The sequence below is a fragment of the Panthera onca genome, chromosome A3, assembly GCF_046562875.1.
Source record: "Panthera onca isolate mPanOnc1 chromosome A3, mPanOnc1 haplotype 2, whole genome shotgun sequence".
In the NCBI taxonomy this organism is placed as follows: Eukaryota; Metazoa; Chordata; class Mammalia; order Carnivora; family Felidae; genus Panthera; species Panthera onca.
Window position 1 is genome coordinate 36,829,594 of NC_138341.1, and position 14,802 is coordinate 36,844,395.

The following is a 14,802-nucleotide window of genomic DNA, read 5'->3' on the forward strand; positions in this document are numbered from 1 at the left end:
GGACAGCAGAGGGCTGAGACAGCTCTAAGGACAGAGGTTCTAATTGAAACCACTTTGCCACTTGAGACCAGTACGGTTTGGCTCCCAAGCAGCAGGTTGTTTGCGGAAGCTTATTCTCAGTTCCCAAACAAGTGAAAGGATCCTTCCAAAGGCAGGCAGAGGGACAGGTCAATGCAGGAATATAGATGATGTCCCCTCCCCCAAAGATCATGGCCCTGCAAGCCAGCTTTGCGTTTAAATCTGTGGCTCAGACATTCCAAGGGAGGAAGAGAAGGCAGGAGACAGAACTGCCATGGGAGGGAGGTCAAATCCACACCGGTCTGTGCTTTTGCAGACGTATTCTCTGACCGGGCACTGCTTGCTGATGGGCAGAGAAGATACGGGCTCTGCCTGTCTACTCAGAGCTTCCTTGGGTTTGCCGTCCCCTCCATGTGCAACCTGCCCAAGATGCAGCCCTGAGTCTCCCAGGAAAACCAGCTGCCCCTGCCCCTTCCCATTTCCTGACCTTTGTTAATGGCGCAAAATTCTCTGTAAAAAGGGAGGAAAGGGGTGCCCGATTTTGGAAAAACTCCATCCTCCCCCTAGAGATTCATTCACAATGCACAGTAGCATACAAAAGACGCTGAGAAGTTAGGAAATAAAGAAAACTGTTGAAATTCATTCATTGTGTGCTTCCCAAACCCTTTTTGCACAAGGAGACTTTGGAGCCTTTGCCGGCAGAGTTCTATTGAGTGGCAGAGTTTCAAGCTCCCCTTAACACTCATCGTCCCTGCTGTTCCCAACACTCGCGTGGCACTTGTGATAGTCTGCATTTATTTCTGGAAACTCTGTATTGTTGTTCCTTCTACCTTTCCCCTAACCTTCTGTGCAAATGCGTTAGCTGATTCACATCAACTCCTGCAGACTGAGGGTTTTTGTTATTGTTGTTTTGCTTTGTTTTGTTTTGTTTTTTGTCAAGGGCCCCATTTGCCGGTGGCAGTGAAATACCGGGCTTTCTGAAAGGTGATAAATCTGGCTCTGTGGTATCTGACATTCTGGGAAGAGCGTTGCCCAGATGCATCTGTTGGGAAAACCAGCTTCCTGATTTGTGTCCTATGAGCTGGCATTTTCTATTGTGGCTTAACGTCTGGAAACTGACCCCAAGATTTCTTATGCAGTGCCTTCCTGGGCAGGCAAAGGGAAAATAGGAGCGAAGAAATGTGTCAGCCAGGGAGAAGGGTGCAAGGGAAAACCTGGGTCCTCTAGTGTCGCCGTTGAGATAGAGAGATGGCTTAGGAACTTGTGCTGTCCTCCAGTTACCCCACTTCTGAGGGATGAAACACCAAAGTATGACAGCCCGGGCAGACTTTAGTAACAGACATCCAACCATGCAGACCTTGACCAAAATCACAGAGTGAGACGTGGCAGGGCTTTAAGGATCACGTGCTCAACCTTCATTTTACAGGCACCCGAAGGGAGGAAGTTGGCAACTGTCCTAAGATCAGACTGGAAGGGACCCTACTGGGACCGAGATGTGGATCCTTCCTATCTAGTCCCTAAATTCAGAGCTAGCTTGTTCAGGAGCTCTTGCATGGATAAGTAAAATCCATAATGGTTCCATGTTGGCCTGCTATGTAGTTACCATTCAAAAAACAACCTAGGAGAGCCCATTCAGGAACTTTAAAAGATCTGCCCCTAATTAAGAGCCAGTCACACATGTGGCTTCCCACATGCCAGCATCCACTGATAGTTGGTGGAAACCACCAGCCTCACATTGGACAGTCCCAAAGGTCACATGTTCTTCCTGTGCTCACTCCCAGTCTGGCTGAATTACATCTCTAGTATTGAAGGGCCCCCCAGTAGGTCTCCCCCTGCGCGCCCAACTTCACTTTCCTTCAGATCTGAGGCATGGCCCCAGGGTCACAAACATCACACTGCAAATACAAGCCCTCGTCTTGGACCCGAAATGGAGCCCAGGCGACCTTCTGGATGTTCCCTGAGCTAGCTCCCGGATCCTTCCCTTTCTGTTCCTAATGGCAGAGGAAAGGCTCCAGGCATGGGAAACTGAGAAGGGGGAAGAAAACAGTAGCTCAGACATCCACCCCCAGACCAGATGGTTCACTGGATGGTTTCACCCAAGCCTCTTTCCCAGGCAGTAAGGACCGGGGCACGGGGGCGGGGGAGCAAAGCCAGAGACTTGAGTTTGCTGTAACATCCATGGTGCTGTCAATGTCTCACCGCTGAAAGGCCAAGCCAGAGCCCCCAGCCACCCATGTACAGAACACACACTTGAGCCTGTTCTGCACCAGAGTCTTTGTCAACGCTTGGGAAAATGACAGGCCAGGCACTCACATCCTGTTCGTGCTGACTCATGGTGGAGTCTGACAGGGTTGGGAGCCAACTTTTTGAGATTTCGAAACAGCTGCCCAGGAGGATAGAGTGTATTCAACAACACCAAGGTGTCCAGCTCTTGGGACTCCACTGTTTTCGTTTCTCAGAAAGTTAAAACTGCGAGGCCACAGCCAAAAACGATCACAGATTAACTTCGGAGATAAGTGATACGGGTCCCTTGTGTAAATTATTAGGCTTCTGGGCTGCCAGACATGTCAGGGCAGGGGAGGGAGAAACCCACGCTTGAGGGGCCCCCCTTCCCTGGTTTCTGAAGGGGGCTCCCATTTCTAGAGCCAAAGCCACGTAACTCTGAGCAGACCGAGAGCCTTTCCTGAGGGGATGTCCCCTGAGAAGCAGTTTTTGCAAAGTGTTCCACGCATCATTACAGACCTACACGTGGTTCAGAAAAGACTCCGTGTCCCTCAAAACCCCTGTTAGCAGAGCACGAGCCTATCCCCGGGCTGCCCCAGAACACACCCAGGTCCTCTTGGCCACCGTTTATCGGGCACATCCCATATGTCAGACACAGTTTCAGACGTGTGCCCTCCCTTAAGCGTGGCATCGGCCCTCTCAGGTTGGCACTACTAGGCTCCTCCCTCCCACCTGGAAGACAACAGGGAGTTCTGCAAGTAGCTGGTGAAATGGTGCCAACCACCTTCCCACCTCGCATCCCGATCAAGATGTTCGGCCCCCTTTCCGGGCTGAACAGGAGCTCACAGGTGATTCAATCAGCTCGTTCCCCCATGGATCTTGGAAGTTTGCCCATCTTTTGGTACAGAGAGGTACCTATTAAATACCTCCCTCCATCTGTACTGAAGAAATGGAGACAAGAGGGTTGGGCAACCCAAGGGTGGCCCTCACTGGATTATTTCCTGGTCCAGTCCTGCCACCCCACCCCCTCGCCTTGGCCACTTTCACTACCCTTGAGATAAAACCCACTTTTCAAAGAACTAAACCTCAAAACCATTTTAGCAGACCTGTAGTCTGGTTGACACCGTGAAAGCCCAAAACTACGGGTAAACTTGCTCTCTAGTTACGAAGAGAGGCAAAACTCTGAAGGACTGGGTTTATCGTAGAGGCAGTGCCGAGCACACGAAGGGACTTGGCGCTGGAGGGAAAATGGAGACAGCCAACAGGTCCATCAGACATTGGCCTTTTAGGTATTCCCATCACCCACGGCCCATGGCCCTAACCAGTGTTTCTCAACACGCGTCTTTGGACGAGCGGCATCACGTCACCTGAGAATTTGTTAGAAATGCAAATCTGCAAGCCCTTTCCCAGACCTTCTAGATTGGAAACTTTGGCAGCGGGGCCCAGGGATGTCTCAGGGTGGTTCAGACACACGCCTAAGAATCCCCAGTGGTGACTGATGTTCAGAAGACCTAGCGATGCTCTTGGATAAGGAGACATGGGCTTGGTCCCTAGTGACCGCGGGTGACCGCACATTGGCCATGTACTGACGTTCTCCATTTAGTCAACTGTTCGCAAGTTCTTCACCGGATGGTTCTCTCCTGAGATCCCCACGGTGGCAGGAAAGAGCCAGCGACTCAGAGGCTATTTGAGACTTTCAACAAGTTCTTGGAGTGACCTGGGGAGGAAGGTGGGTACGATGTGCCCCTCAATCTCCTTTTTTGGGTACTGCTCATCTGCCTGGAATAGGCTGAGCCCTTTGGGATACTAAACCTGTACCAGTGATTACCCTCCCCCCCCCCCAAGTCATCACATTGCTCTCTCAGCCAAGCTGCAGGCCCCCTGCCCCACCGTGGCCCTCCTTTCATTCGCTCTCAGTATGTTTTCCCTGAGGAGGATAATGTTTTCACCAGCTCGACCCTCCTTACTGCTATCCTGGGAGGAGCGGCGGGGGCAAAACCCACTGGGCTTCAGAGCTCTGCTCGCACCGACACCTGGCACCAGCAGAAGCCCACGACCGGGCAGGTAGGCGGCAACGTGACCAGGTGCTCCTGGTCACGCCCCCCCCCCAAAACATTAAAAACATAGTTTGTTTAGTATTAAGAAAGAAAAACACTAACCCCATACAGGAAGTATGAAAAGAAGAAGAAAGAGGAGGAGGAGGAAGACACTGAAAGTGGCAGAGAGGGAGGTGCGCACAGATAACAAGATGTTCCTCAGCTTCCACCGTCCGCCTCGTCGGGGTGGTGGGAACAGGTAGGGTAGGGCACTGGGGAGGCCGGGGATTTGCAAGGGTGGGGGAGATGGAACAGAGAAGGGGACTATGAGTCACGAGGCCCAGCCTCGCCAGACGTAGGGCACGTCCCATTCAGGGCCCTCTCTGCAGGTGTGGCCGTCCCAGCCAGACTTGGAGAAGACACCTAAAATGGAAACTGCCATTTGAGATCACCCCACGCACCCAGTGCCTCTCCTGTCCCACGTTCTGCCCTGCTGTGCATTTCGGGTGAAGACACAGGAGTTACCAGATCATGATCACCTCCCCGCATGCCCCTACCAGAGGTGTAAACCAAACAGCAGTCAGCCAGGGAGAAACCCCCGTGCTGAGCCTTCCATGCAAGCTGGCGGCTACGCAGACCTTCAGGACCGCAATCCCAGACGGGCCTGACCTGCTCTGGAGTGACGGACACTGACGTGAGGCCACCCAAGGCAGGCAGGAGTCAAGCCAGATGCTTAACACAGAGCCATTGGCCCTCTCCGAAATACGGCTCAGCTGGATTTTGAAAAATGGGGACACGGGACTCACAGTGTCCACCCAAGGATTAGAATGAGGAAAACCGGTGAGGCTACAGAACATTTCCTCTTTCACAGCCTCAGACAGCAGGAGAACAGGAAATAGGAGCCCTCCCTCTGCCCGTGATCAAATATAAATACGAACACTGTAAAATATGCACGCGCTGAAAAGATACCAGTCGAAAGGATTTCAAGTCATTGCTATCGCTGTCAAAGAAAGCCCTTGGTCTTAAAAAAAAAAAAAAGGAAAGAAAAAAGAAAAAGAAAGACAGAAAGAAAGACAGAAAGAAAGAAAAAGAAAAAACTGTACAACCAAGTCTCAAAATAGAACCAAAACCTGCAAATCATCCTCCAGAGTGTATTAGGAGCCTATGTCTTAGCAGGCTGTTGAAAGGTTAATAATTTTCCTACCGAAACTGAATGTGGGTTGTGAAAGAACATTAAAATGAAGAAAATTTCCCCGTGGCTGCTATTTTATTATCACCAAAGCCATCAAGTTTCAGTTTGAGTTATTTGTATTTATTTGTGAAAACAAAGATTAGATAAGTAGAAACATAAGCCTCATCCTAATTATTGCCCTGGAGTATCTGATTTTTAAGACAGAAAAATAAGACCATCACACACACGCGCGCGCGCACACACACACACACACACACACACGCAGGCATGGCAGGAGAAGTCAAAACAACGGAGAGGAGAGAGGGTGCCGTTGTCTTTTTCTATCGCTTGAAAAAATGTATTGTCTCGCGTTAAAACCCTGATATGTTTGCACAGTCTGTGAAGCTACAGGAGAGTCGATGTGTACATTTAATTGTTGGCGTTTTTCTCAACTGCATGCTCGGGGAGAGAACTCTTTTTTAAACTGCAAACTGTAATTTTTCTTTGACACTTGCAAAAAAGTTAGTGAGAGCCATACAAGTCAATGGTGAAAACCTGAAACAATGGCATTTCAGGGCTGCTTTAAAAGATCAAATTGTGAGCTTTGAGACATTTATAAGCAGGTGGAGCCTGAATGAGACGTGGGGTTTAGGGGCAAAGCTGGATTTCAACTCAGATGTGTCTCAGAGCCCAGGTGAACAGCTTTGTTTTCTGGAGTTTTAAAAGAAATCCACCAGATGAAATGGTTAATCAAAATCTATGGGTGAGAGCAAAAACTTATCTTCCAGCGCAACATAAACACCAGAATGAAAAAAAAATAACCTGCATAAAGACCTTCAGTGGTCTCACATCACCGAACAAACTGTTTTTCTACCTATTTTGTGTTGCTGGCTTTTGTTATCAGCCCAATCGGCAAATTGTGGCCAATTTTGTCATGGTTTAAGCAGACATTTTGTTCCCAAACTGCTTTCAACATTTTAGCTACCAAATACAGTTTATGAGAAATTGAACAAGCCACAATACAAACAGAAAAGGTATCTATTCTTGCTAAATTAACCCCTTTTAAGGTTAAAATGACACACACACATAAATGATTTATAAAAAAAAAAAAAAAAGAATTCTAGTAAATCCACATTTGCAACAACCAAATCAGACTTTTCCTGGAAAAAAGAATAATTAATGAATAATCCACTGCTTGGATTTTGAAACCAACTACATGACATTCCCCAATTCTGGTCACCATTACACCATGAACTTGCTTTTAATGAGGCAGCATGTCATTTTTATTTTACAGACACACACACATCAAATATTATTTGACCACGCAGACCAAAAGCCCAGAGGAATCAGTGGAATTATGCTAAGGTAAAATAACCCGTGAAGCAGTTATTTACTACTGAAAATAAATGACACCCACGTAGTTCATCTTATAGATTAATATTGAAACCAAATGGCAGTCTTATACCGCAAATCATTTCACAAAAAAAAAAAAAAAATAATAATGAAACTAGTTAACATGAAAACACAGGGTTTTAATTTTATGAAACATTAAATATTAAGATCAAAACGATAGAAAGCTGACATGGTTTGTTGTGTTTTTTTTTTTTTTAAATTTTGTTCTTGCTGAATTGTAACACAAATTGAAAATGAAAAAAGAATGAAAGAATCCTTGCTAAAAATCCAAGAATTACTACTTGGAAGACAAGCAGAATGTCAGAGAGAGACGATTGAAGAAAACTTCTCTGTTTGCAGCCCTACCTCATATTTGAAGGCATAGCAATTATACACCATTTTTAGCCTTTTAAAATACCAGCATGCCCACACACCATCTCAGATTAAACCAAGGAGAAAATGACACATTCTGAAACCATTTTCTAAAGCTTCTTTTCCTGATAACACTCAGACGCTTACAATCAAATTAATGAGTTTCTAAAAAGCCCAAACAACTCTCCATAAAGACACAATTGTTCACAACAGCCTGCAGACATTTCTAAATTTTTCAGGCAATACTAAGAGCATTAGTCTTTGCTATTTATATTTAGAAAAGCTAAGCTGTTTTTAACATCTATATTAGAAAGAAATGCTTGCTACTCTGTGCTTTGGCTAATTAACTTGAGGAACAATTTGAAAAACACCAGTAGATTCAGCCCAGTATCCCCCTCATTTCAAACAATTGAAAAGTTAGTTCATGTTTTTCCTCTACCTTCTTTGCACAGGTCTGTTTTCTTGTAATCTATTCATACTCGAAAATTCTTCAGGTAGTAAAGAAAGGAAACACCCACAGAGAGTAAGTCATTATTTCTTCTGAAAGTGGATTTCTTCATAAATCATAGACCAGCAAACAAACAGTAAAAAGAACTAAAAAGAAAGAAATGACAAAACTCAGGAAGGACACTGAAAATCTACGCTGACTGACAGAAAGCTTAGCAGGGGGGGATTTAAAATCACTGGACACATTTGTGGTCAGTTTCAAACGCTCTTGGGGAGAGGTAGACATTGCTTTTGGTGAGCGTGACCCGGTGACGGTATTCATGTAATGACATCTTCTATTCAAGGTCATGGGTTATGCCGTTTAATTCCAGACCTGAAACATGTGATTCAGACTTTACACTTCATGCTTTTGTGTTCCAATCCTGACTTAGGCAAGACAAGAGCATTTAAAAACACACAAACCAAAAAGCCTTGAATGAACACTACAGTGCATGATGACAGGGAATAGAGAAGACTATGGTAACCACCTGAATTTGTTACTTTAAGAGATTTTTCTGTATGAGTATTTTACCCTAGAAGATCTGCCCTTGCCCTTACCCAGCACCATCGAAGGCTCACATTCAGAAAAAGCCTGACCTTAACTAATACTTGCCCACTCTTTTAAACCACACATGTCCCCTTCCCCCGAGGTAAGACTTGGGAAATGATGATGATTTTAGTCATCTGGAAAGAGTGAAACATGACATGATCTTGAAGCACTTTCTTCAAAACGGGTGTCATTTTAACTCTGTTTTACCACAACTAAAAAGGCCGTGCTCACGGAACAGATTCGAGTTCGCCCTCAATTGTATCTGTAACCCGGGAATTTCTTAAGAGCCGAGGGGCACAGTAGAAGAGCTTTCACTGAAGAAATGTTCGAAGCATTAAAAAGAAATTCCCCACTGTTTTTTCTTTACAAGTTTATGAACCAAAACGTGAGCGCTTCCATATTAAAAATTGTCCTCAGCATAATTACTTCATGGGCAACTAGCTAGCTTTTCTTTTCACAAAATGCCTTTGTGAACGGCAAGATTTTCAAATACCATTGTTCTACTCAGAGACAGTCCTGGGCGGAAGTAAAATAGAGTTTTCCCCCCAATTTGCTAGATATCCCTTTCTACTTGAAGCCAATCCATCATGTATGAACTGATGACAATTTTGGTAAAGTAACCTGGCTTTAAGGGTTAGGGAAGGTTCAACTGTAAAATCGGAAGACCAGGCTTTTTATTTATTTATTTTGAAAGCAAGTAATAGTTTCCCAGAATCTACAAATAACTGCTACTGGGTAAAAAAAAAAAAAAAAAAAAAAAAAAAAAAAAGAAAGAAAGAAAAAGAAAAGAAAAGAAAAAAAAAGAAAAAGAGAAAAGAATTCAGACAGACAAGGAGGAGAGAAACCTGGTTACTCAGAATTCTTGACCTGGAAATGAGTCTCTCTCATTTGATTTTCTATTTTCCACAAAGAGAAAACAAGTAGCTTTCTAGTCACAAAATGAAATGTGTACAAGAATAAGGACTGTGTAATGTATTAAACACTGTTGTATCGAAGTGAACACAGACACAGGAATCGCGTTTCTTGTTAGTGTCAACCGAAGCCATCATGCTAGTGATACAGTGAGTGAACAAAGACAGATCAGACCGACAAGAACAGGATAATTTGGGTTGTAAACCCAGGCTAGGGCTAAGTTATTCTCCTCTGACAGGGTCTGTTAGCACAATTAAAAAGCACTGTGGAAACTCTTGGACTAGGAAGAGCCTAGTATATTTCTGAACCTAAAACTTTTCATTGATGGTGGCTTGAAAGCTGTTTAATTAACTGTAGGATGCCAATCACTCTCTTTATCAAAGCCAGCTGAAAACAAAACTGAGAGAAACAGCTTGTGGTTTCACAAAAATGTATTTACGTGAGTATATTTTAAAGGGAGTTCGATCATTAGGTACGATGTCATCTGTGATGGGTGGTAGATTTGACATTTAAAGATGTCAGGGGTTGTCAGATTTATCTCCAGTCTATACTTAGTTTAGATGTAACCACTTTGGTGAGCAGACCTTGTTTTGTTAAATTCCAGCCCAGAAATCTGAAAAGACTTAACTCTTATTTACTGAATACAGATCTCCTCATGTCTTCTCACTTCCTTACCGAAGATCTACTAAACAGAAAGTGGAGCCCCTGGGTGACAAGTGGAATATAAGCCCACTTTCACACCTCGTCACAGGGATGGTGACAGAGCCGAGCAAGCCACAGTGAACAGAGCACCCAGGGGGAGTTATTGATAAGCACGGTGTTGCCTGAAATAGAGAAGAGTCCGAACTCTTTAGCCTGCTTCTTCGCCGAGACTTGTCTTGGAAAGAACATTCTGATAAGACGGGCTTTCCTTCACTTCACACCTCAAATTGTTGACGACAAGGAGGAAAACCCAGAGCGACACCAAACGTTTCACCACGATTAAAACTGTCTCGATAGAAGTCCTATCAAAGGAACAATAAAAGATCCTGGATAAACGTCCTATCTTCAGCCAGGAACATGGGTCCATAGTTTTTTGTCTGTTGGTTTAGCAACCAAGAAGTAGTAATGCTACCTATTTTCTTCAGAGATGGGTAAGTGAATCACCACCGTCTCTCTCCAGAAGGACGTCTGGTGCATGGATCGGTCGCTCACCCACTCTTTTCCAAAAGCCACTTTCCATTTTGCCCGATTTGTTGGGAGCGGAAATTAAGCTCTAAGACCAATGAAGCTTAAGACAAGCTGTCGCAGACCCGAGTGAAATCGCTACCCTGCAGCCACCACCAGCCCTGAACCACAGAACCTCGTGCAGGGGATCTCATAGATCTCTCAAACAGAAAGGGAAATGGTTGTTGATATAGGTGACAAAAATGTACAGTCAGATAGGAACTCTGCTGCTTACGACCCTTCTGCCTTAATTCACATTGTGGAGGTCAAGGGCAGTCTTGTGATAGCACAGCTGGTAACGTTGTTTTTAAAAGGTTACAGAAAAAAAAATTTTTTTTTATATACTGCACTCCTCGTGAATTACTTTCTATAGTTTGTTTTCTGTAAAGGCTTCTCTCCAAACCAAACTCTTTCATTGTTAATCATTTTGTTTTAAAAAAAAAAATGCAGCAATACACTTAGGATAAAAATAAAATGAAACGATTAAAAAAACGTAGCATTGAAATCTGCCTATATAGGTTGCCGTTCAAGCCCAGGAGAGCCAGGCCAGAGGAAATCCCCACCCGGGTTCTGACAGAGCAGTTAGAAAAGGAAGCAGCGAAGGGGCCCGGGGAACAGGCAGAGGACAATAACCATTGCAACCTGTTACCTGCTCGGCAACCATCTCATTCGTGGAAAATAGCAACCTTGATTTCTTCTATAAACCCCAAACACCTGGACTTTATTTAAGAGCCTTCTTCTACTTGCCTGTGCTGTGACATTCATTTGAGAAGTTACAAAAACGGGTGCGTGAAGACCAGCAAAGCCAGTCTCTGAGGAAGGCTAGAATGAAGAAGTTTCACTCTCCCCCAAGCGCCGGGGAGCCCTGCTTCTAGATTCTAAAAGGCCCCGTTTGACAAGTTCCTCTGAATACCAGAATGAGCTTCTGAGCTAGCACACAGAGGTCCCAGGGACAGCTGATCAGCAAATTTGCTTTATGGATTGGTTTTGAGTAGGATGCTTTAAGAAAAAAAAAAAGGGGGGGGGGGCGCCTGAGTGGCTCAGTCGGTTGAGCGGCCGACTTCGGCTCAGGTCATGATCTCTCGGTCCCTGAGTTCGAGCCCCGCGTCGGGCTCTGTGCTGACCGCTCAGAGCCTGGAGCCTGTTTCAGATTCTGTGTCTCCCTCTCTCTGACCTTCCCCTGTTCATGCTCTGTCTCTCCCTGTCTCAAAAATAAATAAAAGGTTAAAAAAAAAAATTTAAAAAAAAAAGAAAAAAAGAAAAAAAAAGTTACAATACAGCACTAAAGCACTTCCGATGGAACTAATTCAGAACGGCCATCCTAGCTCGCCTGCAAAATAAAATGTGGAATCTTCCATTTCAGCAAATCAGAGGGGCTTCCCACCTCATAGAGACCTCCTTCCCACCTGCCTACGGCTGGAGGCATACTCCCTTCCCGCCTCAAGCTCTGCCTCCAGTGTCCCTCCCTCCGTGGCTGTCTTTGTTGTTGACACTGTTCCCACTGCGTTTATTAGGCGACACTGCTTGTAAAGCCTTCTCTCTGCTGCTGCCTGTTGCTAGGGGATGAGCCCCACTGCTTCCCGAGAACAACAGCCACAATCCTCCCTTGACAGGGAGCAAGGACAACATCTCAGTTTGGTGACAAAGTGGAAATAATCCCTAAAAACATCCTCATTTACATTTCCCCTTAGAAGGATGGCAATGTGGGCCCCATCATGAAATGTATATTTTCTTCATCTCGGTGTTGGGTTTGATGCCTTTGGAATGGATCTCACATCCATATTGAATTTCTGTCCCCTGTTGCCAACCGTCGTGCCCCAGGTGACTGTGGGCTCTTAGAATTCTTGGCTGTGATCTCACTCGGTTGTCAGCCTTTATTTACTTTTCTCTCTCTCTTTTTTTTTTCTTGGAGAGAAGCAAACCACATCGTCAAAGCATTTAAAAACACAAACCAAAGGAAACTAGGGTTTCCAGGCTTCAAGCAAATGGTATTTACCCACAATTTATTTCCAAGAAGTAATTCGGAATCCATTGTCGTTTTCCGTTTGGACTCATTTAGAAGCACAACATCATAGGTGTCCCGATGGTCTGTTTGCTTCTTGCCAGCAATGAGTGAAGAGTAACTCCTGTCCTCAAACCCAGACTCACCTCAATTCTTGGGACATGGCTTCCCCAACCCTTTTATGTGCCTCCCGTTGGGGGTGACCACAGTCTGGCCCCCGCTGGCCACTGGGACTCAGGAGTTGGTGCAGATGGTCCAGGCCGTTCTCTCTCTCGGTGCTACCACCCCCCACACTTAACAGAAGTTCAAATGTCACTCTGTGGGTTGAAAGGCACCTCCTTCTACCTCTCCCTGGGAGGATGGACCTTGTCACCGGGCAACCCAGAGGCCTCATGCTTCAGGCCTCCCTGGCATAGTTGCAAGGTCCCAGATGTCAAGATTGGCTCCTTCAGGCTCTTGGGGCAGGAAAGCGGGGCTTCCCTGAGTCCCCTCCCGGGACAGTGTTTGGTGCAGAGTGGGCACTGGTGAGACTCTGCCTCGTGGATTCACAAATGGTGGATGGATACAGTTTGTCAGGTAGCAAGAGTCAACTTGCTTGCTCAGGACCTACTAGAGTCCCAGGGCTGACACAGACTGGTACAATGAGGTGAAGGAAGCTGACAGCTGCCATTTGCCGATGTAGTGTCCCAGGTACATTGTGTAAACGATCAAGTTTGCCCAATCTTCTGAGCCAGATACTCTTAGTACCTTTCTTTCTTTCTTTCTTTCTTTCTTTCTTTCTTTCTTTCTTTCTTAATGTTTATTTATTTTTGAGACAGAGAGAGACAGAGCATGAACGGGGGAGGGTCAGAGAGAGGGAGACACAGAATCCAGAACAGGCTCCAGGCTCTGAGCTGTCAGCACAGAGCCCGACGCGGGGCTCGAACTCACGGACCGCAAGATCATGACTTGAGCCAAAGTCGGACGCTCGAATAACTGAGCCACCCGGGTGTCCCTCTTAGTATCCTGATTTAGAGAGTCGGAAGCCATCAGACGGGTGGTCCACTTCTGCAGGTGACAGTAAATGAGGAGTCAGGGGAGGACGGCAGACATCTGTTGGCCCAGCCAGTGTTCTTGCCTTCCTACTATGTCTTCTTCAGTGCCACTTAAGTTGATGGCCACCATCCCAAATCCCATGGAGCCTCTTCCATAGAGGCTGTTTGTCCATATTGCCACATACCTGGCTCGACTGCGACTTCTCCGGGACAGATTCTGTGGCTGGCTGACCCTGCCTGGCCAGCACCAAGCACCTTGGCTGGAGTACCAGCGTGTGAGAAGTGGTTTACCATCTCCTACACATGAGGCCTTCTGGAGCAAAGAGGAAACCGTCTTCACTATTGGGTGTTCAAGTTTGTGCTAAAAACAAATTATCAGCAGACCTGGAAAAGGCTCATCACTTCAGCTTTGCACCTTGGTGAGCCTCAAGTTTCCGTCTGTTACAGGACTGAGCGCCTTATGGAGGGGCCGAGCCCACATGCCCTGCGGTGAGCATCAGGGATGGGTCAGGCTTGCTCCATCGGTGCAAGTGCAGAATGCCCTCAGGGGAGGAGGGGGACTTCCTCCTGTAAAGTCATGAAGAGGACCCACTTGAGGGGCTAGGGAGGAAGGACAGCTCGAGTTGACCACTCATCAGATGGTTCCCTCTATCAGATTCCCCAGCCATACCTTGAAATCAACATTATCCCGCGGGCTTGCCTGTTGGCAATCATCCCTGAATATTAATTTATTAATTCACTCTTTCACTGACCCATTCCACACTCTGCCCAAGCGCCTAGGACGCACCAGGAGGAAGCCTTTCCCCTCGATGCGGATTCAAAACTCTTTTCAAAACTTGCCCCGTTAACCACATCAGCAGCTCCTTGAAATGAAACAGAAAAGAAAAGCTCCACAAAGGCCGTTTATCCAATTCAACAACATTTCGCTTCGGAGGTTTGTGGGTGTATGATCTTCCTAACCAAGGCTAGAACATGTTTGGCACACCCAGGCCTCTGTTCTGCTAGACGTCCTCAGGGGCAGAGGTCAGCAAAAAGAAGAGGGCACGTTGGATGGAAGGCCGCTGTGGATAAATCGGGAGGAAGTGCCACGCTGGCGCACTGAGTCTCTTCCAAGGTAGGCTAAGTGGGCCATACGGAGTGTGGCTGCGGTGGAGGAAACAAAGGCCTTCTTGCCAAGGAAGGAATCCAGTGTGCGTTTCACAGAAATTAGAAGCGTGTTAGATTGACTATTCTAATACCGTTCTTCTTTTCCCTTTGGGTTTGCAAAGGAGCTCCCAGCTCACAGGGGCATTTGTAGATAAGGTTTCATCCACACTTCAAGACTGCACAGAGAGGCAGGCCGGGCAGACGGGCTCGGGCCCATTCATTCATTTATTCCACAGATGAAGTTGTTTCACAGA

General features: G+C 46.1%; 1 long non-coding RNA gene across 9 annotated transcripts in view; it reads right to left on the reverse strand.

Annotated features, from left to right (window-relative positions):
• LOC132692332 (uncharacterized) overlaps positions 1 to 14,802 on the reverse strand; it is a 156,502-nt gene that overhangs the window by 92,713 nt on the left and 48,987 nt on the right. The gene's annotated exons all lie outside the window — the stretch shown is intronic.